Source organism: Equus asinus, chromosome 2, assembly GCF_041296235.1.
Source record: "Equus asinus isolate D_3611 breed Donkey chromosome 2, EquAss-T2T_v2, whole genome shotgun sequence".
Lineage (NCBI taxonomy): Eukaryota > Metazoa > Chordata > Mammalia > Perissodactyla > Equidae > Equus > Equus asinus.
In genome coordinates this window covers 192,902,335-192,928,268 of record NC_091791.1, presented here as the reverse complement: position 1 = coordinate 192,928,268, position 25,934 = coordinate 192,902,335, and the positions used below count along the sequence as shown (strand labels likewise).

General features: G+C 48.1%; 1 long non-coding RNA gene across 3 annotated transcripts; it reads right to left on the bottom strand.

Moving 5' to 3' along the window:
* Positions 1–12,995: 12,995 nt before the first annotated feature.
* Positions 12,996–25,165, bottom strand: LOC123283142 (uncharacterized). Of its 3 annotated transcripts, XR_011501603.1 has the most exons (8): positions 25,043–25,165; positions 18,068–18,126; positions 17,577–17,647; positions 15,771–15,913; positions 14,666–14,773; positions 14,218–14,560; positions 13,285–13,338; positions 12,996–13,066 (listed from the first exon to the last, which is right to left on the bottom strand). It is a non-coding gene; the product is annotated as an uncharacterized lncRNA (long non-coding RNA). The 3 variants fall into 3 exon arrangements; XR_011501604.1 differs by lacking the exon at positions 17,577–17,647; XR_011501602.1 differs by lacking the exons at positions 12,996–13,066; positions 13,285–13,338; positions 17,577–17,647 and having other exon boundaries at positions 13,417–14,560.
* Positions 25,166–25,934: the final 769 nt, after the last annotated feature.

Below are 25,934 nucleotides of genomic sequence, written 5' to 3'. Positions count from 1 at the left end.
TGTTATAGGTCCTGGTCCTTCAGAAATGGACAGATTTAGCACTTTATTAGAGATAGAGGGGTCGCTCTTTACAGGAGTTTTACAGGAACCGTGGCAATTTTGGTAAAGCAGATAAAATGGAGCTGACTTAGCATCCACTTAAAATATGATTTACTCTATTTCACAGACAGAGCCATTTTTATAAGTATAAAGGTAAATACTGGCCTGAATTGAATACTCAAGGTCCAATATCAATCTGGATGATCTAACAAAAATATGGCCTTTTTTCTTTTCAAAATATATTCAGCCTCTCCTTTCTGTCCTTGCACAGAGATGAAGAATTTTGATATTGATTGGCACAGTCATTCGTTCATTCAACAGAGATTTACCAGGCACCTACTCTCTGCCTGGGGCTGTGCTTGCTGCTCGTTCTTGATTCACGAGGGGCAGTCACGGGTCTGTCCTCAGGAAGCTTGTGGTCTGGAGGGGAACAGGCAGAGTGGGGAGCCGGGGAGACTTTCCAATCAGAAGAAACACACGTGGTCCCTGCCCTGAGTGCTCCAGGAAGTCTAAGCCCCCACGTGTCAGCGTGGTGAAGGAAACGGCAAGTAGCTCGAGAAGAGGTTGGAGCCAGCTCATGGGCAGACCATGTGTGCCCTTCTGGGGTTTTTTTTTTTTTCATTTTTGTGCCAAACGTCCTCAGAGTTTTGGACAGGGAGTATGACAGGACACAATTTCCCTTTTAAGAAAGACATTCCTACTGTGTGAAGAGTGGATTGATGGGGATCAAGAGGAACCATTGTACCAGCCCAGGCAAGCGGTGACAGTGACGGGGACTGGGCTGGCAGCACGGTCTGTATTTGGGAGTAAACCCTTCAGGAATAGGTAACGAGGTGAACGTGAAAGTGACGGATGCTTCAGGGAGAATGCCCAGGTTCTGGCAGGAACAACTCTGTGTTTTGTGCGGTGGGGAAGAGAAAAGGAGGAGGAGCCAGACGGAGGAGACGCAATGAGGCTGCAGAAGGGCAGGTGGCTCCGCCCGCCGCAGCTCCGCAGAGCAGAGGGGGCGAGAGACAAATGCGGGGTCATGCTCTCAGCACTGGCGCTACGCTGTGGAGAGGTTCTGGGGGGGTGTACGACGGCTGGGGTCTCACACAAGGGATGGGAGTGTGAGGTGCAGGACAAGGATGGGAAGGTGGGCTTGGAAAATGTGAGCAAGATCAACAAGGGTTCTTGGGAGCCAGGAGGAAATTCAGTCAGAACTCTAAAGATTTAAGAAAGTAACTAATTCTTAAATCTCTTGATCCCACCCCAGACCTACCTGAGAACGTGGAAAAGTTTGCACCTGCTCTCGACACACCCCAAATCACAGTCCGAAACAGGAGCCTTTCTCTCCTGTACCTGTGCCACGCCACAAGTTAGCTTCATCTTCAACTTTTACTGTTTCATCTCCCGTTCAATGACTACTTTTCAAAAAAGAATGACATTTTTATCACTTCACAAGCTTCTACTCCCTAAGCAATCTTGAGCAGAGGAATGCTCTCCAAACACCAAACTGTGACAAAGTGCTCACCAGTCCACAGCAAAATGGGAAAACTGAAGCCACAGAACAAACACGTCACCATGAGGTGGCCGACCACCATCCCTGGGAAAGATGCCCCTTTATTCTGAAATAATGTCATTCCTGCCCTGTTACTATTAAAGTGTTCTTCCTTTTACAAAATAATGGTGATAGGAGATATTTTTAACATCCTTACTTGGCAAAATAAAGAATCAATAATCCTACGTATGACTCCCTTTTTTTCTTTTTTAAAGATTGGCACTTGAGCTAACAACTGTTGCCAATGTTTTTTTCTGCTTTTTTTCTCCCCAAATCCCCCCCAGCATATAGTTGTGTATTTTTAGTTGTGGGTCCTTCTGGTTGTGGCATGTGGGACGCTGCCTCAACGTGGCCTGATGAGCGGTGTCATGTCGGTGCCCAGGATCCGAACCGCCAAAACCCTGGGCTGCCAAAGGGGAACGTGTGAACCACTCGGCCATGGGGCCAGCCCAGACTCCCTTTTTTTAAAACCGTACCCATCTGTGAAATCCCAAATCAGGGAAGATCAAGAGGAGAGAACAGCGTAGCGTCCTTGAGAAGCCAAGTGCCAGCTCCGTGGCTGAACAACGCCCCCCCAGACACGGCCCAGAAGTGCCCAGGAGCCACATCTGTGCCTCGGCAGACACCGCTAAACACCATGGACATCTGGAGCTGCTTCCGGACAGTCAAATCCACAAATGTTAGGGTGGGTGCACTTTATCGCCAAAGCTGAGTCACTGTGCAGAGGCACAGAAATTCCTGAGCTCCACTCTAAGAATCGTAAACAGGGCCAGGGCAGCTGGTTTCTCTCTGGAGCTCCTTGATGCATGTGGGGATCTCGAGTCAATCAAATCAACCACAAAAAGACTGTGCTGGTAATTGGACATGTTTGAAGGTGGCCTGGGGATGACTCGCTGTCAAGGAGTTACTGGTAACTTTGTGAGGTGCATTAACGCTGTGCTGAGAAAATACTCTTAATTTTTAGAAATGCATAGTGAAGTATTTGAGACTTAATTTTTGACGTTTTGGGATTGTTTTAAAATGCTTTAGCAAAAATAAAGTAGATAAACCAAATATGGCAAGCTGTGGAACCCTGTTAAACTCAGACGATGGTGACGGCACATTTCATCCTCTTTACATTCATGGATGTTTGAAGTTGTCACAATAAGAAGTTTCCAGCAAGAAAGGGAGAAAATCTACCCTCCAACAGCCTCATCATCCTTCCTTCGCGTCGCCTCTTCTCTGTAAAAGTTTCTGTCCAGCCCCTGTGGGCGGCCGCTCCAAACACCCCCGGATGGCACTGCCCGATGACAGTCATTTTTGCTCAAATTAACTCTTACAGTGTTTAGGGTGCCTCAGTTTCTCTTTTAACAATAGGCAGGTGGGTGACGAGGAAGGCGGATTTCCAGTGACCTTTGTGAACACCCGATCGGGTTGGTCTCTGTGCCACGTGCCCTTGGCTAGTTCATGACCCACTTCAGGTGGCTCCCGTCACCACCGCTTCAGAGAGGAGGGAAGGTGGGCTCCGGGTAAACCTCTGTTTCCCCGAGGAAACCAGAAAGAGACTCATCAGCAAGTGGAGCCAGTTTGGCCGCTAAAGAAGTTCCTCTCTCAGCAGAATCAACACACGTCCAGTATGCTCACTCCCAGGGCTGTCTCCCAACCCCGGGATGCAGCCTGGGCACTTCCAGGCCGGGGTCCTCTCCTCCAGCCCTCTGTGCCTGCCCTGGTGCAAGGCGGCCCCCAGCACCCCGCCCCGGGCCCGCTCCATTTCCCGCCTCCCAGGGAGACGAACACGGACCCCACCCTGGGCAGAGACGGAGAGACAGAACTTCTGTCATCACACCCAGAAAAGGGCAGGAGGAAGCCAGACACCAGCCAGGGGCTCCGACGGTGACGGAGCCCCGCGACACCGAGGCTCTGCAGAGAGGCAGATCCCCCGCCCTCCCAGCTCACCTGCCGTCCCGCACGGCCAAGCCCACCTCTTAAACCCCCTTTCTTCACATCTCATCCCTGCTGCAAGCAGTCAGCGGCGTCTGCGCCTCAGCCAGCATGGTGGTTCTGAGGGCAGGCTCAGAGCCAGACCACAAAGAGGCAAATCTCGGCCACTTAGATGCTGGGCGACCAGGACTGCTTCTTAACCTCTCTGTGCCTCAGTTTCCTCCTCCTCTCTAAAAATAAGGATAACCCCAGGGCTGCTGAAGAGGAAATGAGTTAGTTCAAGCAGAGGACTTGATAACATTGGCGTCATTACAATAACCCCAGGCAACTCACTTGACTATTGGTCCCCAATGCAGGCAGACCCCCATCCCCTTTGGTCCCTGCCTTTGCTGACGCTCTTCTCAAATACTCTCCCGCTGTCTCTACAAATCCTCCCCACCCGTCACAAGCCTTCCCCGAGGTCTGACGGCTGCGGGCCCCAAGTCTCCTGCTGCCTCCTGGGGTGTCTAACGGTACCTCCCGCCTCCTGAATGTTTTTAGGGAACGAGTCAGTGAGTCACGGCCTCGTCAGAAAACAGGCAACCACAGGGACTACCTGCGGAGCAGCGGGCAGGGTTAAGGGAACACAGAGGGCCCCGCAGCGGGGGGCGCAGCCATCCCACAGGCCCGAGGGGACGGGGAGCAGCTGCTGGGAACCAGTGAGAGGCAGAGAAGAGGCCACCCGAGTTTTGGACTTAAAGGAGAGAAACAGCCGCTGCTGAGCCCTGGGGAGCGGGTATCAACACCCCAACCTTGTCTCTGCCACACGCACAGACTCTCACAGGTGATCCCACTGGCCAGACCCACAGGAGGCCAGAGTCCAGGCAGAGGTCAGTCTCCCAGGGATGCAGCGGAGCTTGGAGACAGGAGCTGGAGGGACAAATGGAGACGAATCAGCATGGACGGGTTTGCACCAAGCTCACTGTCATTCAACGGGGCTGTTGTGTGTCCTCCTGTGGTCTCTCACGTGTGGGCCTCTGCAGGAGTCAGCAGGCAAAATGGAAAAAGCATGGCCCTCGGAAGCAGAGGCCTGGGTTGGACTCCGAGCCGGTCACCCACCAGCGGACGACCTTAAGAAGGCAGCTCAGCCCTTCCCTCCTCGCTCCTGACTGCTGGCACGATCCTCAGGCCTGAGGCTCCGCTCTCACCGCTCCATCGAGAAATGCTGAAAAACAGTGGGATGGGCACCTTGCTGGCGGAAGGAACGTTTCTGTGAATTCAGAGCCATTCTAGGCAACTTAAGGGTCTGTGTGGTCCTGGCCTTCAGCTGGCTTGTCCACTGAGGAAAGCGGGGAGAGGTCCGAGGGCTCAGGCCCTCAGAGCCTGCGCGTCCCGGTGTGGCCCTGCAGCATCGCCTTCCCTGGGCACTGTTGGAAACGCAGACTCAGGCTCCACAGCCCCGGCCGTTGGGATCCGAATTAGCCAGACCTCCATGTGACTTGTACACACGTGAAAGTCAGAGAGTCCCTGCTTTTGAACTGGAAGGAACCCCAGAGACCATCTAGATTCTGGCTGAACCCCTCATTTTACAGCTGAGGAACTGATGTCCAAAACGACGTAAATTGTCCGCAGACACTGGGGCAGAGGTTGGCCCTCCACTAATCCTACAGGTGTTTCTGACCCCCGCATCCCCTGCCACCTCCCACTGCATGGGCGAAGCAGCTAAATATTTCCCAGTCTCCGTGGCAGCTACGAGCAGCTGCACGACAGTCTGACCAGCGGCATCTGCTGGGAGGGTTCCCTGGAAGGCCGAGTTCCTGGGAATGTGAGCCAGACATGGATGCCTCCTCCCTCTCTGTTCTTCCTGGCCGAGGAGCCATGCAGTCTGGAGCTGGCATGGGCATCATGTGACAGGAAGGCCACAAGATGAGGATCAAAGGGCCACATGCTAAGGGTTGTGGGAGGAGAGACACAGGGAACCTCGTCCTGGAGTCGAGCCGTGACTTCCTACTTTAGCCTTCTTGTGTGAAAAACCAATCACTCAGCCTCTTCATGTGAGATGTCACTTGTCGAGCTCTCTGTTACTTGCAGTCAAATCGTCCCTTGTAATGTCACACAGTGAGCAAACGGCTGAGGCGACATGAGTGCTCAGGGCCCCCGACGCTTGGCCCAGAGATGTTTCCTGTGCCTCCTTCGCTCCTTCCTGACTAAATGTTCATAACCACAGATGGATGCAAGAAGGAGAGGTGCTAATGGGAATTTGCAGTTGTGCACGGAAGAGACGAGCTATGCAAACTCTTGTGAAGTTGACAATAAGACCTTCAGAGCAGACAATTAGGTTCAATCTAGAAATTCTGCCTGCGTGTGTTTACCCGACTTTTAAAAAGGGAGAAAATGAAGCGAGGAGGGAGTGAAGAGCAGACAGATCTGGATTTCATCCAAGAATCTCCACTGATCACTTGTGGACCACGCGGTACTTGATACACAAAATTTAAGTAAGCGCCAGGCACAACTCCTGTTCAGAGGTGCCACCAGCACACGTCATGTTGATTCATCACGTCCACAGGTTCCATTAATACGGATTCACCGAGTTATAAAAAATTCATGTTTGTCTAACCACAGGTTGCTGTTTCCAAACTTACTTTTAAAAAAATCAACAAAAATCAATGGGCGAGAATTCATTAAGTCAGAGTAATCACAACAGAAATGAAATTGACGGCAGTCCCGGGAACAAGAAAACCTTCCAGAAGCTCGACTGTCCCTTGGAGGAAACGCCGCCTCTGGTGAGCCGGGGGAGCTTCCGAGGAGGACGCCCCTCAGGTGGGGGCGGGTGAAACCCAGCAGACTGGCCTCCTGCCCTACACGGAGTGGCTTCTGGAGCCAGGGAGGCCCCTCGGGACTCCTGCCGAACCAGTTTACCACTGGAAAGCGAGTGACGTGAGTTATCAGACACTGACAGGCATAACCATTCTGTTTTTGTAAAGCTACTTGTTACAAAGCAGCTATTGATCCTGGCTGCAGCCTTGTCAGGTTGTTGTGTCCCCCATTTCACAGACGAGAAATTAGGAAAGTGAGTCAAGATCACACATCAGCGAGTAGAAAGGACAAACTCCACAGCCCCGTAGGATCTCATCCTGCTTCTCCATCCTCACGCGCCCCGCCCCCTCCCGGCTCCTCGGCTTCGGCCACGTGACTCTTCCATGCCCATTCTCACCTCTTCCTTCGGGCCTCAGGTTAAAAGCTATCTGTTTAAGAAGCCTTTCCCTCATGCCCTGCCCCAGACTAAGTATCCTTTTTACGAGCTCCCACGAGGCTGTGTACTTCTTAGCACTTGGAACTGTCACTAACTAATCAATTGGTTGATGGATTAAATGAATTAGATAATGATTTGTTTACTCTCTGGTGTGGGCACCAAGGGGTGGCTCGGAGTTGGGGGAGGTGATGTCTTCGGCCCCTTGAAATCTCCACCAGCTTTTCCTCACCATCTACCCCAAATAAACAGAGGCTGTGAGAGACCAGTCGCTCTGCAATGCAGACTCACCTCGAGATAAATCTCTACGCCTCTCCCTTTCTCTCTTAAAACCAGACGGAAGCCCCTGTTCTCTCCCACGTAGACACTTCAGAGCCATTTTTCAGCGTCTTTCATCTGCCACAGTAAGAGCTCCGTGAAGCCATGGACTGCGTCTCGTTCACCCTTGAGCCGCAGCCCCTAACGCAGAGCTTAGCGCGCGTAAGCAATCAAGCGCTTGTTAGAGAATGAAGGGATGAATGAATGACTGCATGACTTAGTACTCCCAGATCAGTGCGTTTCCTCGTTGCACTCTGCCTCCTCCCAGGTAGAAGGCTCGGGACAGCCTCTTCTTCGGAGCTTCGATGCACAGCCTTGGAGGGATGAGGGCTCGGAAACGTGCAGCCCTGACAGGCAGTTCGTGGATATGGGTTTAGGAAGAGGTTTCATCCCATACTCAGTGCCCTCCTGGGGAGCGTTCCCTCAGCTGGGGAAATGCTGAAACGCTGGAGGTGGCAAGGCTGAGCAGAAGGCTGAGGACATCGCCGCATCAGGAGCCCACCCATATCTGTGAGAAGCAGAAGCAGGCCCGGGCTCCCCCGCCAGCCGTTCTCTGAAGATCAGAGGGCGGGCACCCCGATCCAAGACAACTGACTCTGGGGGACAGAATGTTCGAGGGCTGGACAACCTTCTCTTCATCCAAGCTCTCAACATTTGGAAGAACAAAACTCTTTTATGGCCCTTTTCTCAAAATCACTTGGAGACGTTGCTTAAAAAAGTAAACAGGCAATCACAGTGATTCCAGGACTCCACCCCAAACCTACTGAATCAGAATCTCTGGGGCTGATCCAAGAAATCTGTGTTCTCAACAAGCTCTCCAACAAATTCTAATGCTTGCTCAAGTCCAAGACATTCTTCACCCGTGAGTCTCATCTTAGCTTGGGTCTCTCAGAGGCTGAGCATCCATCTAAGCCGGGCAGGCCTGGGAGGAAGAGGGATCCCAGGGAACTACGTGCCCATCCAATCCGGCCCTTTCATACTTTCAAACTGAGCGGGAAAGTCACCACCAGTGACAGGCCTGGATGGCAGCCCCTCAGCCCTCCCATGCTTATCCGTGTCCCTGTCAGGACACTCTGACCTGCCAGAGGGAGGGGAAAGCTAAAGGATCAGGACCTGGTTTTTGTCACTTAAAAACACAGTTCAAAGTGCCAGATTAGACCCGGAGGGCACAGGAATGCAGTGGCTTGTCTTTGTTTATTTTGAGGAAGGGCAGGGACATTGGGCAGCCAAAGCCCAAAACCATGACAGAATCACTAAGCCCATTTCCCAGGTGTCTTGTCTCTCATGAGCGGCCCCCTCATCGACGCTGGGTCCAGCCCAGCCTCGCGCCACAGCAAAATCCCCCCTGCCAGTGCCCACTGCCTGGGGCCAGCGCCAGGGCACAGCCGGTCCAAAGCGCTGACCAAAGTTCATGGATTCTTGTTCTTTAAAAAAGGGACACTTTTGAGAAATCGATGACAACCAGAATCCCTCTCCCGACACACCAAGAAGCACATAATACTCCAGATTTTTCATATAGTTTCAGGGGCACACAGCCTCCCTGGAGCCCTCCCATGGCCTCTGCCCGTGAGCCCCAGACAGGAACTACCACAAACATGATGGAGAATTAAGAACCTGAAATGTCAAGGGTTTTCGAGCCACGTGTGAGGAAAGTCAAGGTGGGGACGGGTCAGCATGGATAGGGAACAAGTTGTAGGCGTGGTTTTTATTGATGTTCTGTTTGTTAATAGAAATTTGGCAGAAATGTAGATACATGCAATATTTAATTTTCTGATGCTTTTATTAATCTAAATTAATTTTGTTACTTTAGGGATATTAATAATTGATTATATAGAATTTAATCCACTCATAAAATAATCATGCTTGGTAAATTTAGAGGTATAATCTTCCAGACAATTAAATATTTACGAGTTGAATTTACTTTAAATACCTTAAATAAATAAATTAGCTTTATATTTGTTGTAGTCAATGAAACCGCTAGATGTTTTAAGAATTTAGGTTTATTTTTTGCTATTTTATGCAGAGCACCTCAAAACTGTAAACATTTTCTTTAAATAAAGAGCTACACTTTGTTCTCCATCCTTTGTCCATCTCAAGTTCCCCTGGTCTTGAGGAGGACACGTTCTCCCCCCATGCTCTTGAAGCTTGTCCCTCTCTTGCGAGTCAGTCCTCTGGGTAAGCAGTGTCAGGAGCTTACAGGATACTCCCTCAGGGTGGCGTGAGCTATCCGCCAGCTCTGTGCTGCATCTCAGAAGAGCAAGCCCACTAGCAAAGAAGGCCTTGGCTCCATCTTCCTTTTCCCGTAAAAGGCAGTGGCTCCCTGGATGACGCAAGGCTGCATTTGTACCGTCTTCCACTGATTCTAAGATACACCTTTTCTTACGGACCACTGAGACCAAATGCTGCCCACCAGACTACGCCCAACGCCTGACCACAGTCCTCCACAGCCGCAAGCCTCCCACCGCCTTGACATCTCCTCCGTCCCTCCCAGATGTGTCGGCAGTTTCTCCTGTCGCTTGGCTGGCTTGTGATGGACCCCACCATGGATCTCAGTAACAGTTTCTTCCACCTGAGGGCTGGCTCTTCCTCTCTTATGTTCCAGAAAACACTGGTTGTTGCTTTGCAAAAACCATGTGATTGTGTTCACCCCTCCAACCAAGCAGATCCGCCTCACCAGCATCAGATTGAAGTCCGCTGCTCTGTGTCTGCGCCTTTCTGCACACATGATAATTTTTCATTTTAACGCCAAGTCATAGTGTAATCTTTTTGAGGACCTTTTCAATAGCAATTCAACTCAACACCTACAGTAACAACAACGCACTTAGTTGAGTTGCAGTGACGACAGTATGAGGAGCTATGACCAAGTTTCGGCAATATTAATAACTGCATCTCCACCGAGCCTAGTGGAGACCATCAACTGATCCCCAGAGACGTTGGGAGGTGGAAAATGTGCATTCTAGAACCAATGAAATATGGTCCCCACTCCCTACCCCTTCCCCCCATCTTAACATCCCTAGCAGACCAGCAGTCAGAACTAAAATGAAGAGGAAAATAATTTTGACTATGAAGAGGATAATGGTAAAAAAATTGATAGTCTCTTCATTGCCTGTAATGTTCTGACTCATTTCCGTTACTCTGTCTTAAAGTGAGGGACTAAAAGCTATCTTTCTTCCGTGCTCACTGACGCTACGTCATGTTACTTTACTATGACCTTAACAGCGGGATCTCGCTACATCTTTTTCCTCCCTCAGTTTGTCTCTTTTTTCCCCTCTAATAACCTGGAAGTAAAGCAAGTGACCAACTCCTAGTTCACCTCTCACTGCTGGTACCAAGACACTGAGTCTGTGATAAAACTCCTTCCTGTTTTCATCATGATTCCCCATAATAACTTCATTGAGTAGTAAAGACAGGAAGAGTATGATTTTCCAGATGATAAAACTGGAAAAAGAAAGCATGGAGTGTTGGTGGGGACACCAGTAGCACATTCAGCCTCCCCAGCTCTCTGATGTCAGGGCCCCCGTGGGAGGAGCCACCCCACAGATGGAAGAAACTGTTATTGAGATCCTGGAAAGGGTCTCTCATCACAAGCCCACCTTCAGGATGGAAAGGACTTATTATGGATTCCTAGAAGCTGAAGTCTGCTCAGATATGTCCACTTCAGTAAATACTCACTGCAAGACTCTGCGGGAAGCACCACCAGGCAGGAAGCTGCTGGAGACTCGAGGGTGAAAGCCGAGGTCTTGCCCCAGTGACTCATAATCTAGAGCTGTTCTCCATCAGGGCTGAGGGAAGTCGCAGGGAGGGGCACTGACCCTCCTACGAATCAGGTGACATTTATAGGCTCCAGAAAATCGTTCCAGATCCCATGCACACACACAATCCTGCAAACCACCTCCTGGGCTTTGTAGAGCTCCTGGACGTCGGAGGAGTTGCTCGCATGTGTCCCATGACGTCCAGCCACAAAGCTCCTGGGGACAAGCTTTTCCTCCTGGTTAGTCCTGCCCAAGTCCAGAGACCACGGCCCGCCCAGGGGCTCAGGCTGTCTTAGCTAACAGCTGCTACAGACTTGCCCCAATCTCTCCCTCAGACGTCGTGTTCTGAGGCCTTCTTTCCTGTCGCGTGCTCCCCGGGATGTGCAGCCAGCCAGGGCAGCGTTCAAGGAAGCCACGGGCCTCCTCACTGGACTTGCCACAGTACTTCCTGCCCACCCCTACCCTTTCCAGCCCCCAGGCGAGACGTGCCAGGGCCTCATTTTACCATGTGACCCCCCCAAAAAGGAGGCCCCTCCTCAGGAGTTTGGGACCCACCTGGCAGGGAGACCTCCAGCCGGGGCTGCAGCTGCACGAGTTTCTGGCAATTGTGAGTCGGCTGGTGGTTGGGGGTTTTCCAGTCACTTACTTCTCGGGAAAAGCAACCAGATTTTTCATTTTAAGTCAGGATGTTGAAGTGTCACGAATCGCCGGGGACTGACATCTGGGATCGGAGCCCTGTCCTGACTGGACCCAGAGTCTCCATATCACTTCAGGACACAGACCCTCCACCTTCTTCCCGTATCAACTGGTGACCATGAATACAGGGCTTCTGTCATATTCCCCACTCCTCTCCCAGGAAAGGGGACAGAGGGCCCATCCTGGCTTTTCTTTCCAACCCTCAGGTCTAGAGCCACGAGGGTCTGTGGGACTCTGACCTTGGGCCATTTTCCTATTAGTCGTCCCTCTTCTGTGGGTCCCTGTGATTCAGGGGAGCTCGCAGGGGACGCTCAGACCCATCCTCCTTTGGAATTCTGCCACTACCGTAATAATAATAGTAATAATCCACAGTGCTTTTGGTTTAAAAGGGCTTCACCTCCATTATGATTGCAACTTGATGCTCATGATCCCCCAAGATGGCGGATCGGTTGAGATCCCAGTAGGAATCAGAGGGCACATTCAAGGAGGCTAGTTGGAAATTGTTTAAAAGAGGGACTATTTACAGAGTGATATTCATCAGAGTACATTCAGGAAAACAGAAAACTATGCCAGTTATTTCAATAAAAAGAGTTAGTTTAAAAGAGTAGATTTTTACATGAAGAACCTGAAGTAGTTGAATTGCTAGGGACAGAAAGCAGAGCGGCGGGTGCCGGGAGCTGGGAGGGGCAGTGTTTATGGGGACGAGTTGCAGCTCTGCAGGATGCAGCTCTGGGGATGTTGCGTAACAGTGTGATCACACTTAACACAACGGGACCACCCTCAACAGTAGTTAAGATGGTAGATTCGCTGTTATATGTTTTTTACCATAATAAAAAGAAAAAAGGTTGTTGATCTCAATGTGTGAGAGGCACTGAGGTAACCCAGAAAACTACCGTGAACCAGCAGCAAGGGTCCCGGGGGGAACCAGGGAAGAGCTTGGGTGTCAGAGCCAAGAATCAGGGTGCCACCTGGCTGGTGCCGCGGGCACGCGAGGACGGGCCTGGGAGCCCAGAGAAACACTGGAGGCTGCTGCAGGGGGATGGGGCAGGAGGAGCCAGAAAGGGGGCCCAGGGCCCTCCTCCTTAGCCTGTGGGCTCCCTGTCACACCTCGTGTGGCCAGAACTGAGGGTGCAATTTGCAGAGTCCCAGCCTGGCACCACAAAGCAGGGCACAGAGGGTTAGGAGCTGAGCCACATCAGCTTCATAAGGGTCCCAAAGGCCAGGGCAGGTTAAGGGATTGCTAAACCACCTCCAACAGGATAGGGGAGGCAGGTATCACCCAGGCCCACAGCAAGCGGGGAGGAAACGGCGGTACCTGAAAGTTGTCAGGGTCACAGCCGAGGGAGAGGGGCTGCCACGGGAGCTGGGGTCACCTGCCTGATCGAGGGCTAAGCGAGGAGGGAAGGGACCGGTGTGGGGGGTAACCCCAACCTCTCTCTCCTTCCACCTGCCGATCTCTGAAACTGAGCAGCACAGCCAGAAGAAACTGGAAGCCAGAGGCCAATATGTTCAACATTCGTTTAATGAGAATGGAACCTACTGCATCCATTTATCTGCATCTTCGTCTCCCTCCTAAGGCAACAAGAACAACAACAAATTAGGACTCTCTCCAAGTTAATATAGATCAACTCATTCTTTCTAATACACTTAACAATAACGCGGCATGAAGGATTTTATTTTAATCTTAAGAAATTGGCTATGTTTTTCAAATCTGTTTAATGCCTAATATATGCCACAAAAATATTTTCACATAAAAATACTTCCACGTAAAGAGTGGACTAAATGCTTACCACCTGCTTTGCTTGCCAATGGTTGAGAAATCACTTTGGTTTCAAGTTCCTCCTCTAAAACGGGAATGGTAATAATACACATTTCATAGGATTGTTAGGAAGGTGAAATGAGAAAACATAGGTGAAAGCACTGTAGAAAGGTTGGGTTTTATTTTCCATTTCCTTTAGTTCTCCCTGGAGCTCAACGTTCTTTAAAACAGCACCATCACCATCATCCCCACCACCTTCATCATCACTATCATCATTCTTGTCACCACCACTACTGCCATCATCATCACCACCACCACCACCATCACCTTCCTCATCACATCATTCTCATCACCACCACTACCACAGGTGCACCCATCAGGTGCAAGGCCTGAGACGGGGCAGAGCAGAGCTCGTCCAGGGAAGAAAAGGGCTACGTGCTGGGGCTCAGACGACAAAGTACAGCACGGGGCAGCACGAAGAGGCCCAGGTCATGGGCCTCGTTCACCATGGTGAGGTTCTGATGCTTCGTCCTGGCTTGTGGGAAGCCTTTGGGAGGTCCCGATGGAGACATGCCAGAGCCTCACACGGCTCAGGCCTGCTCTGCTCTGCCTGCTGCGTGGGGCAGGGCTGCGGGACCAGTAAGGGTGCAGGCAGGAAGCCAGCTGCAGCCAGGAGGCACTCACTCAAGCCCCTGCCACCTCACAGGCTCCCACTCCTGGCTCGGGCTTCGGAGAACAGAGGAAGGCTTGGGGATACAAACAGACCCTCACGCCCCCTGACCACCTCTCTGAATTCATTTTCACATGGTTACCCTCCAGGTTGGCCAAGAGGCCCCTCCCAGAGCCTCCAGGAGATGTCCCCAGATGGGAAGCCAGGAAGGGGCCCTCTGCTCCGTGTCCCTCCAGGTATTTAAGACCTGTCTCTGGTTGCAGCCCTGAGGGAAGACCAGGGGCCCTGACTCACCACCTCCTCCTCTGTCTGCTTCCTGTCTCCCTCCTCCGAAAGTCTATCTGGGCAGAAGTGCAGGCTTCGTGACCACAGCCCCGTCTTCTCAACTCCAGCCTCACCACTGAGCATCAGTGGTTAAGAGTATATTTCATACGTTAGGGCAGAAATTTATCATCTAATCTTGCAGTCCTGATCCTTGCTACATAAAAGAGAACTAAAAACATGTATAGGGGCAGGCCCCATGCCAAGTGGTCAAGTTCACGTGCTCTGTTTCAGCAGCCCCAGGTTTGCCGGTCTGGATCCTGGGCGCGGACCTATGCACCGCTCATCAAGCCATGCTGAGGCAGCATCCCACATACTAAATAGAGGAAGACGGGAACAGACGTTAGCTCAGGGCTAATCTCCCTCAAAAAAAACCCAAAAAACAAATTTATAAGACCCTTTCTTTCCCTACAAAGACTACCTTTCAAGCCTACTGTCTTTCTGTAGAAACGGATTTTTGAACATCAGAAGCCAAACCTTAACTCTTTCTTTCGGTTCGCATTCTTTTATCCCCTCTCTGAGCAGGTACCTTCGGGGAAAAGGAGAAAAGCACATTAAATCTTTCCAAACCACTGCCATCATTCCACCTGTTAGGAAGGAACCTGCCTTAATGGTCAGGTGGGAGAGAAGGGAAGCCTGCTGTCCGGAGAGGTGCAGTAGAGAGCAGGGGGAGAGGGAATGTAGGCAGGTGGAGGAAACATTTCAGAAGTAGAACTCGTGGAACTGGCTGACGGATTAGAAGGTAGGGGGTGAAGAAAATGGGGACCCAAGAATGACTTCTTAGTGACTAACAGACAGATGGTCCATTTTACTGGAATGGGAAGATGGGAAGAAACAGGTTTGGGTGGGCAACGCCCAGGATTCTGTTTTGCACCTGGTTGATTTGAAATTCCAATCAGACATCAAGTGATAACATCCAACAGGCCACTCAGAAGGGAGGTCTGAGATGATGACAAAAATCGGGGAGCCAGTAGCATACAGATGGTGCTCAGCGTGTGCACAGACTGCACCAGGCCTGGGGCTCCTGCAGGCCACCCACTCAGGACAGAGCAAAAGTCCTGACTGACCCCACCCACCTCGAGCCAAGCTCTCAGATGCAGTGTACAACTCAGGCACCACAAACCCATCCCTATTTGAGCATTAGCCACAGAGGAGAGAAAAAATGTATGTGCTAGAATTAGGGCATCATTTTTGTACAGGCTTTTATCCCAGAGAAAGTAGCAAATATTTATTTGGGATCTGTCATCGTGGAGAAACTCCCTGTGCCAGTGGGAGACCAACAAGAAACTGGGCTCCAGAATAACTCTGACTATTCCATCAACAAAGGACCAGCCCAGAAGCCACCTGGACTGGGGGCTCTCTTCAAAAGGACCTACGGTTTCGTTTCTGGCCATACACTCTAACGTTTTTGTTGCAGGATAGAATAGGAAAAAAGAATGTGTAGTCCTCGCTAACTTAATGCAGGAAGGGCAGAGTGGAGCCATGGGGTGAAGGGGCTAATGGTATTTACAGAGAAACAGCCCCACCTGCTGAAACAGACGTCCCTCTGGGCTCCTTCAGAGTCAGCTTCTGAAAGAGCGGGCACCTCCTGCACCAGAAGGGAAGGCAGGCTGACGACCAGAAGACAGAGGAGCCTCTGAGGGCTTCTGGAGACCTATGCGGATGTCACCTCAAGAAACCAGGGAAATGGAAAATGGTGAAGAGCATGTGATTCTTCAAAATCTACTGTTTATATAGGAAGGGTGAAAGAGAGAGGAGGGGAGGGGAGGGGAGGGGAGGGAAGAGGAGGGGACGGGAGGCAGGGGAGCGGAGCGGAGAATGCGTCTTCACGAATTCTTGCTACTTAACCATAACCCTCTTGCTCCCCCTGGAGGTAAGGCGCATGAATAACATGTCTGTAAAAGAAAAAGTCACTGTAAGAGAAGCCACAGCTTCATTTTTCACTACATGTTTCTCCTCCACTTTAAAATGAGTCAGTATTAAAATAAAAGGGAAAAATGAAGACAAGAAATTAAAACTCTTCTGGCTTTCTGTCACTTTCCACGTGCTCTGAAACCTGAAGCCCCAGAATGCGGTCTCTGTAAGCAAAGCCAGACCCGCAGACCCATCAAAAAGGCCCGTGTTGCATCAGCCCCATGTTCTACTCCTCCAGACAGCTCCCCGTTTGCTGCGAAGACGGGAGGACTCTGCAGGACGGCTCCTCCTCACATCAGTGTGAAGTCTTTCTGGAAGGACAGCATCTGGACATAGTTCCCAGATTCCAGATTTTAATGGGATCTCATTGTCACCTGGCAACTCTGTACTCGGGGCGTAGGTGCCCACGAAAGTTAACCTGCCTCATAATTCTGATGACTCTGCTCTGGCAGTAATCACAGCATCACAGAACGCCAACCTGGATCCAGCGGCTGAACTCAGGAAACATTCAAGGAACCAACAAGGACCCTTGTCAGAGCCGGTGCTCAGGAGGCCGATGCTCAAGCTTTCCACACAGTGCTTCCAGAGCAGCCCGAGACTCACGGAGGAAGCTTCGTCCAGAGCAGACAGACACCGCAGCGTCTTCCCGAGGGGCAGCGTCTCAGAGCTGTGGGTTCAGTTCAGGTGACAGTGTTTCATACATACATGGCCAGAAGGTGAGTTCCTCTGGCTTTCAAGATTATTGGTGCGGTAGTTATTCTTTCAGAAGAACAAGCACGAATCTGGGCCCTCAGGCAATGAACAGACAGCATGAGACCAACCACACCATGACCAAGCACAACGAGAGCAAAGATGGATTTTTAAAGGTGACTTCATGCGATTTAGTACCTGATAAAAGTGACGTCTCAACTCCCTGGGGCAAAGATGGACTTTTCTTAAGTGGTGCCAGGACAACTGGGCAGCCACTTGGAAAAAAACGTAAAATTAGATCTGCATTTCATGTCACACAAAGGAATAAATCCATGTATCAGATAGCTAAGTGCAAAAACAAAACTATACAAGAACTAGAGGAAAATAAGAGTAAATTCCTCTTCAATCTCAGTGTAGACACGACGAGTTAAAGTACAGAGGCAACAAAAGAAAAGACCGATCATCTGCCCACATAAAACAAACAGGACGCACAGCAAAACCCCATAAACAAAGGCAAAGACAACCGGTAAACTGGGACAGTATGCGCAGCAGACACACCAACAGGTAAGGAGCTCTGGGGAACCACAGGAGAAAGGGCCACAAACCCCGTAAAAGGGGGCGAAGAAGAAACAATTCACCTCCAAAATATTAAATGGCCCTTAAATATATTTTTCAAAATGTAGTTAGAGAAATGTAAATTAAAACGACACTGAGACACCATTTCTTACCTATCAGACTGGCAGACTAGAGAGCGCGAGCATTCTGCTAGCAAGGCTGCGGGAAACACCCCCACACACTGCTGGGGGGACGAAGATGGGTACAACCCTTCAGGAAGGAACTTGACAATACTTAAAAACTTATATGCGTTAAACTTTTGCCTCAGCAATCTCACTTTCAGGAATCTACTCTGAAGATAAATCTCCAAGAATACAGAATGAATATGCACAATGTTATTCATTGCAGCATTGTCTGTAATTGCAAACTATTAGAAGCTGCCTAGATGCTCACGGCCATCCACGGGGAGTGGTTGGATAAAGGAGACCTGGCTCGTAATAAACTCACCCCAATTCTGATCTATAGATTGACTATGAATTATTTGTGTCGACACATCAATGGATGGTAAATCAGTAGGCAAAGAAATACAAGAAACAGGATATTTGCGGAGTCTCAGAGTATCTCCTTACAAGATGCTTACTAATTACAAAGGGAAAATACTCACCTTACAGTGCGGAAACCTCGCATACAACATCTTAATCAAGTGACCGAAGTGAACATCACCTGAAATAAGACATAATGGCATCATGCACCCTGAAATGGGGCACTGAGAAGGCAGAACATGACTTCTGTGGTACTCTTGCAAAAAAATGCACCATCTCAGGTCCAGCCCTGTGGCTGAGTGGTTAAAATTCCACTTGCTCTGCTTCAGTGGCCCAGGGTTCACAGGTTCAGATCCTGGGCATGGACCTGCTCCACTCACTAGCCATGCTGTGGCAGTGTCCCACATACAAAATAGAGGAAGACTGGCACAGGTGTTAGCTCAGGGCCAGTCTTCCTCAAGCAAAAAGAGGAAGATTGGCAACAGATGCCAGCTCAGGGCCAATCTTCCTCACTAAAAGAAAAAAAGTTCAAGTCAGAGAGTTCACTCTTATCACCTCCATATTTAACATGCCTGATGAGGAGAACCTTTAAGTTTCTAAATCCCAGCACCATAAGACAAGTTTTCCTCAGTATGTCAAATCATGTTGCTTTCATTTATCTTTTTCAGTTTCTCAAACTACGGAATGCAGGCTTTTAGGAAATCTAACTACCACATACAGTTAGACAGTTTGTGCACTGCACAAATGTACCTGGCAAAGGGGATGTGAGGGCCAAGGAGGGTTGGCCCCAGGAAAACACGTGAATATAAATACATATGCAGAACTGTACATGATTTCAGGGGATCCCACACCCTGTGAAGCCCAGACCCCGAGTGCAGATCCCCCCCCCCCCCGCCCCCCACTCCTTTCCATCCACACAGGTGAGTCTACCACACTGACTGGAGTCTGTTGCTGAGACAGTCCTCCTTTAGGCATCAAACTAATTATAAACACGCCTTTTTCAAGGTAAAAGAAATTTGATCTTTACCAAGTTAATTAACTATTTTGTCTTCTGCTACAAAACATAGATTTTTATCTAAATAAGAGCTGAAGACAATAACTCTCAGGTATTTTCTCTGCCATTTCTCTTCTGCCCCATGAGAATGTCATTCTCCAGCCTTTATGAATTTAATAAGGAGCTAACAGTACGGAAAGCATATCCGGAAGTAAAAGTCTCAACATTTATCACTTGGTGACATCTCCTGTATATCATTTTAAAGTTTCACTAAAATGAATAGAACAGTATAATAGTCAGTTATAACAGCTTAACCAAGAGAAATGACACAGGAACGTACCCTGAGACACACACCTTCATCTGTCAAACCCAACTGATTTATTAAAAATGTGTGACGACAAAAGGGAGAGATGAAAGCATGACACAATTTCAGGATGCAGCTGTACATTTAAACTCAGTTCTGTGACATTGTCACCCTATGCTTCAGTATAAAGAAGGCCCAATGTAACAGTTACACGATCTCCCACAACGAAAAGGTTTTGTTAATCTTTGATTTTCTCAAAACCCTACTAAAGAGACTTTTTTTATAAAAGCATAAACCCACAATACCAAAAAGAACAGGAGAGCACTTCTGTTTGAGACCATCTAGTGGAGGGAGTAACTTGAGAAAAACTCCAGACCGATGCCTAAAAGTTCTGGATAAAATGGGGTTTTTTTAAGTCTCTTTAAAGTCATCGCTGGGCAATTAAAGCCTAAAAATGTCCAGGCCAGAAATGAAGCAGAAACTTGAATCCAGTGAGACGGCTAAGTGCAAGTGCTGCCGCTGACCACTGGAGGCTGGATTTCTGGCTCTCTGGTCTTTATACAAGCAGGGCAATGGAGAAAAAGCCTGGGACCTAGGCTGACAGGTCAGATGAGACAAGGCCCGCCAACAACTCCCTCAGAGAGAAGAGGAACAGTGAGAGAAATAGCAGAGAAATTGCCTATTTTCCCCCAGCTCTGGAAGAAGGGCCCTGCACACAGACAAAATCTGTACTACCCTTGGGTGTGAAAAACTCCAAGGTGAGAATGTAGTGTAAAACACTCAAGTGACTGGCAGAAAAAACTCAAATCCTAGAGGAAGAGACCTTAAGGCCAGGCCCCCAAGAATTTACAGATAAAGTAAATAGGAGCTTAAGATAAAAAATCCTTAGACACAGGAGGAAACCAATCAGCATACACAACGGACCCTCGACAGAACACAAACCACAGACTCCGATGACCGGAAATAATTACAAGGAACATTCTGAAATATAAAAAGACAGCATTTAAAGTATGAACAGGCAGATTTCATGAGTGTCCAGAAATTTTAAGTATATAATTGAATTTACATTGTAGGTTCTCAATAAAGAGAGGAAACAAGATTAGATGTGGTTGAAGAAAGAATTTCTATTGAAGATAGTTCTGAAGAAATTATTCAGAATGAAGGAAAGAGTAAAAAAGAGATGGAAATTAAAACAGGGAATTCAATAGATACTGAGGAAAGAGGGAAAATGTTTAAGATACTCTAAAAAGACCATCAGAAGGTGCTAATAGATAATATAGGGATGAAGTAATATTCAAAGACATAATAGCTGAAAATTTTCCAAGACTAGTCAAAGGCACAAATTCTCACATTCAAGAACCCTAATGGATCCTAAGAAACTTAAATAAAGAGATTCACACCTAGACACTACAGAACAACAAAAGGCAGATCTTAAATGCGGCCAGAGGAAAAAAGACAGACTACCTTAAATAAATTAGTCTCATAATTGGCTTCCAAAATTCAGAAGACCTACTCCAGAAGGAAGTAAAATGGGCCCAAAAAGATGGCCCATGACGCAAAAACCAATGGCAAGCAAAATAAATGGAAAAATATATAGGAGAACCTAAACTAATACTGACTGCATAAGGCAGCAACAACAGTAATAATACCTAAATTGTGGGGTTAAGTATAGACAACTAAAATAAAACATAATAGCATATGATTTGGGAGATGGACAAAAATAGTGATTAAAATTTGAATTTGTTAGGTTAAATACGCTTGTTAGAATTTTTAGAACTGCAAAAAATTAAAATAGAAAGCATCATTTTCAACGGGAGAGAAAGATGGAGTTGAAAAAAAAAGTTCAAATCTGCATTAATCCAAAAGGAAAGGGAAAAATATGTACCTAAAAAGCAGGACACTTACAAAGCACAAAATAAGATGGCGGAAAGAACTCCAAACATCTCAGTGACCACAATAAATATTAAAGGACTAAACTCTTCGATACAAGAAAAGGTCCATATCCAGTCACCTGTTTTGTTAATAAAGTGTTACCGGTACATAGCTTCATTCATTCATCTACAGATGGTCCAAGGCTGGTTTTGTGCTACAACAGCAAAGTTGAGCTTTTCAACCGTGTCTCACTCTGGGTTTTCCTAATTATCATAAATCTTTCTGCCTGTTTGTACAAGAGTGATCTGGACACGCTGTTAATGCTCTGGCTCCATTTCACGGGAACCACTAGAGGCCCATGGCTTACTACAATCTTCCTCTTGACTAGCAGCAAAACCCGCCGACCTGGGCAGGGCGACGGACACAGCAGCTAACCTACTGGAGGCTTCCGCAGACGTGGTTCAGCGTCTCCTTTAAACCTGATGGCATCTCACGCTGTACAATCTTTGCTGCTCACTGGAAATACACATTTCTTAGCAAGCGGGCTTACCCCTATGAAATCCTATTATTTTCTCTTTCACACATGTCCATTCATTGTTATAATATTTTAAACGCTGCTACTCTTCTTCTATTACATGGAGAAAGGGAAACTCATGACTATTTAACCTCTGTGCATGGATGATCTATACTCAAGTTGGTTTAGCAGAAAATCTAGGCTTAAACTTCTTTGTTGAAGTCTAAATCATCAGACTTACATAGAAAAGTATCAGGAGAGAGACACACAAGTCTCACTCCACCTCCAGAACATGACCCCTTGCAAGAGGCAAAATTCGCCTGGATGGCAGAACTTAGTGCACTCACCAGCACATGTGGGTTACTCAGAGAGAAGAGAACTGATATACTAACTGACAGGAGATACGCTTTTGGGGTAGTCCATGATTTTAGAGTGCTTTGGATACAATAAGTATTCTTGATCTCAGAAGGAAATCCAATTAAGATCAGTTAGCAGATTAAAGAACTTTTAAGCGACCTAATACTTTCTAAGGTGCTGGTTGTTATAAAGGTCGGAACTCATCCCCAAAAAGGATAATGCAACGCTAAACAAAACGCTCTGGCCGATCACTATGCGAGATAGGCATCCCGTGCTAAGACGTTAGCATCGGTGAAATCCCAAAAGACCAGATCCTTGGAGAGGTTCAAGGAGGCTATTACAGAATGCCAGCAATTACATCCAGAGTCAGAGAGGAGACATCTGGATGCAAATCTCCTAAGGATCATCTCTGGCACTCTCAGCATGGCATGATGTAAAGTTTCCATGCAATTACTCACCACAGTAAGGACAAATTGGCCGCTGTACTGAAGCAACATGGGTGTGTACATTAGTCAGGGTTCTCCAGAGAAACAGAACCAACAGAACATACACAGATATAAATATAAGAGGAGATTTATTATAGAAATTGGATTACATGCTTATGAAGGCCAGCAAGTCCCAGGATCTGCTATCCACAAGCTGGAGAAACAGGACAGCCAGTAATATAATTCAGTCTGAGTCTGAAGGCCCCAAGCCAGGAACTCTGATATCTAAGGGAAGAGGAGAAAGAATTCACCTTCCTCAGCCTCTCTGTTCTATTCCAGCCCTCAGGTGATTTGACCCAAACTGGTGAGGCCGTCAGCTTTATTCAGTCTGCTGATCCAAACGCTACTGTCTTCCAGAGACACCCTCACAGACACACCCAGAAATAACGTTTTACCAGCGCTCTGGGCATCCCTCAGCCTGGTGAACCTGACACATAGAATTAACCATCACAGTAGGGAAACCCCTAAAATTGCTGGTGGTGTCTCTGATGCATGTTTCATGTTACCTGTATAACCCTGCTAAAACTGTATAGGCTGAACGTGGGCAAAAGCCCCAGATTCAGGTCCTCTTTGAACATCTTCGGACGGATTTCCTACAAGCGCACCTGCTATGGGTTTTAAATGCACCCTGGTCATTGTTTATTCTCAGGATCGACTGAAGTTTTTCTTGCCAGAAAGCTCTGGTTCTGCAGTAGGAAAAAGATTACCTGATTCCAGGCCCCCAACCTGAGGAATTCAAATCTCTCTCTCTCTCTCTCTCTTTCTCTCTCATGACAGGGGCACTGATTTTCCTCTGACTTTAATTAAAGAGCTTTGTAAAGCCCTACCACTTACTCGGAAAGTGTGTCATCCATATTGTGCCCAATTTCCAAGAAGAGTCGAAAGAATAAGCGGAATTCTGAAACTCAGTTTAGCAAAGCCCTCAGAGACTCAAAGCTCTAGGGTCTAAGATATTCCCATTGGCTTTACTGACTCCCCTGGGGTTTATCAGCTCTTGCCTCAGGAGTGAGGAACAGGCCCAGGCATCTAGGAATACTACGACGCATGCTAGACCCCGCACAGCACGAGCAAGCAGACATGACCAAGCACTGCATGAGGCCCATGCAATACACCCAGGCTCATCATTGTCAGGTGCAGCAGTCTTTCCTCAGAGGCCTCCTGAATCCAGAACATCCTAAAACCCAAAGACCAGGTCCTCTGGAAGAGACAGTTTACTCAGGAGCTAGTTGAAGCATACAGCTGAATTGACCGTTGGGACTACATACATGTTCCTTTGGGAGGAGCCACCCAGCTTCGCTTGGCTCCACTTCCCTGTAACGAAATCAGGTGATTTTCTGCTTAATTGAACTAAATCGTTTCATTAGGTGACTTTTTTGATGGGAAACAACACAAAGACAGAGAGCCAGGGATCTAAAATCTATCACATATCTAGAAAAAAAAGACTCCCGTCTCCAGCAAAACAAATACTTGGGACCTTCTGCAGGAACTAGCTCTGGTACCCAAACTTTCACAGATACAGAGCCTGGAAGAGCACAAGTGAACAGGTGGTGAGGATCCGGAAGCTGTCTCACTATCCAATTTTATGGGTAAAATGCTATTTCTTTCACTTTAAATCTGAATAAGTAATGGTGTTGACACTAAATTTCATCACCTGGAGCCAGACTACTCTTCATAAGTGGCCCCAAATCATTAAAAAAAACTATTTGACAACCCCAGAGAGGTATTTTGACCAAAATCAGATGCCTGGGTGGCCACCAATGACTAGGTTTGTAACACAATTAGGTCTGTATCACTAGTCTACCGGTTACGACGACCTGCAAACTGGACACGGGGTTGTTGCCTTGGTAGACAGACACCTTCCCACAGGATAGTCTGACACCATCCGGGACCCATTCTGACTCGTCAATTTCCCTCTTAGAAAAAGAGATTAGATAACTTAATTAAAGGCAAGAAATTGGGCCTTGATGTGGGAACTGAGACCCTAACCACTCACAGGGAATTCTGGATTGTTTTTTCTCCTCTGGACTCTTCACTTCACTTTAAAGAAGCCAAGAAGGAGGGAGGCATCTTACATGCTACGGGTCAGACAAAAGCAGGAGAGCTAGACACAGCCACCACCGCTATCAAGTTCCACCAAGGAACCCCTCATTCGAGAGGTTCCAGAAGTTCAATCGAATAAGAGCCCATTGGATACAATATTGGTGTCTTGAGAGGGAGCATGTGGTGTTTTAGGGGGAAAATGGTGTGCTTATATTCCTGCAGACCTCTAGAGCATCTTTAATATTACTAAAGAGAACTGTAAAGCTAAGAAAGAAATCACAACATTAGATAATTTGGCTAATAAAGACTTAACAAATTGGAAATGAAATCTGTTCTTCTGGTTTAATTTGGGTCCTCTTGGCGCACGGCTTAGAAGAACTCTACAGACTGATCATACCCCTCTCCTGCTTATTTGTCTGTTATAAAGGGGCTCAGGTGGGTGATCGCGAGGTTGAAATGCTGCTATGCAGCTGCTGTCCATCACGATTAAACAAATGACTACCGAAAAGAACGGAAAAATGCAACACTCACGGATGTGGACACCACCACCTGGGAAACTTGGCACACGATCACGACTCCAAACAGCAGTGGCGACCTGGAGCAGAGGCGGGGAAGTCACATCCCCAGCGGCGAGACCTTCAGCTCAGGCCAAAGAAGGACGACAAGGCGTGACACTGAAACCGTGCGCCCCACACAGCTTCCTGTCAACACCAACAACTCCACCACGCGCCTGTCCTCACTCACACGGCATTAATAGTCTAGGAAACTTGCCCAGGAAGCTAAAGTTGCAAATAACTTTACTGTTCGTTTCAAGAACTTCCTCAAAGTCATTTATGTGAACACTAGACTACTCAGCTTACTCTCCCTGCTCAGAACGACAGACAGCACCCAAGATTCACTTTAAACCCGAGTCCTGAATTCATCCAATCATGAACACACCCTCACATCAAAAACCCACCTTAAACCAGACCCCAAAAGAACTCACATAACCTGCCTTTGCTCTCCAAGATGTGCCTGAGACTGTCAGTGTAGTGACTGTCCTTACCACAGTGAGCAATACACAGCTTTGCATAAACAATAGGATTATTCCTGTGCATTTTCAGGAAGCTGGCATTCGATGACAGAGTAGGAAGCTTAATTATAAGGTGCCATACAAAAGTCCCATATAAGATTAGGGTGGCACGCTACAGAAGATGCTACACTAACATCCCCCAAAGTGTACTCTGAGGAACACTAATGCCTTGGGGTGTTTGGAGGTGTCACTTTCAGCAGGTGTCCTATATTCAGATAAGCCTGGGAAACACCAGACTGAACAAAGGCACAGTGGTCTTGTTGGTGCAGGGACTCGGTCTACACTGTGGACATGCAGAAGGAATCACATCTACAGGCTTTCCCAAACGCATGTCACCATGGGGGGTCTTCT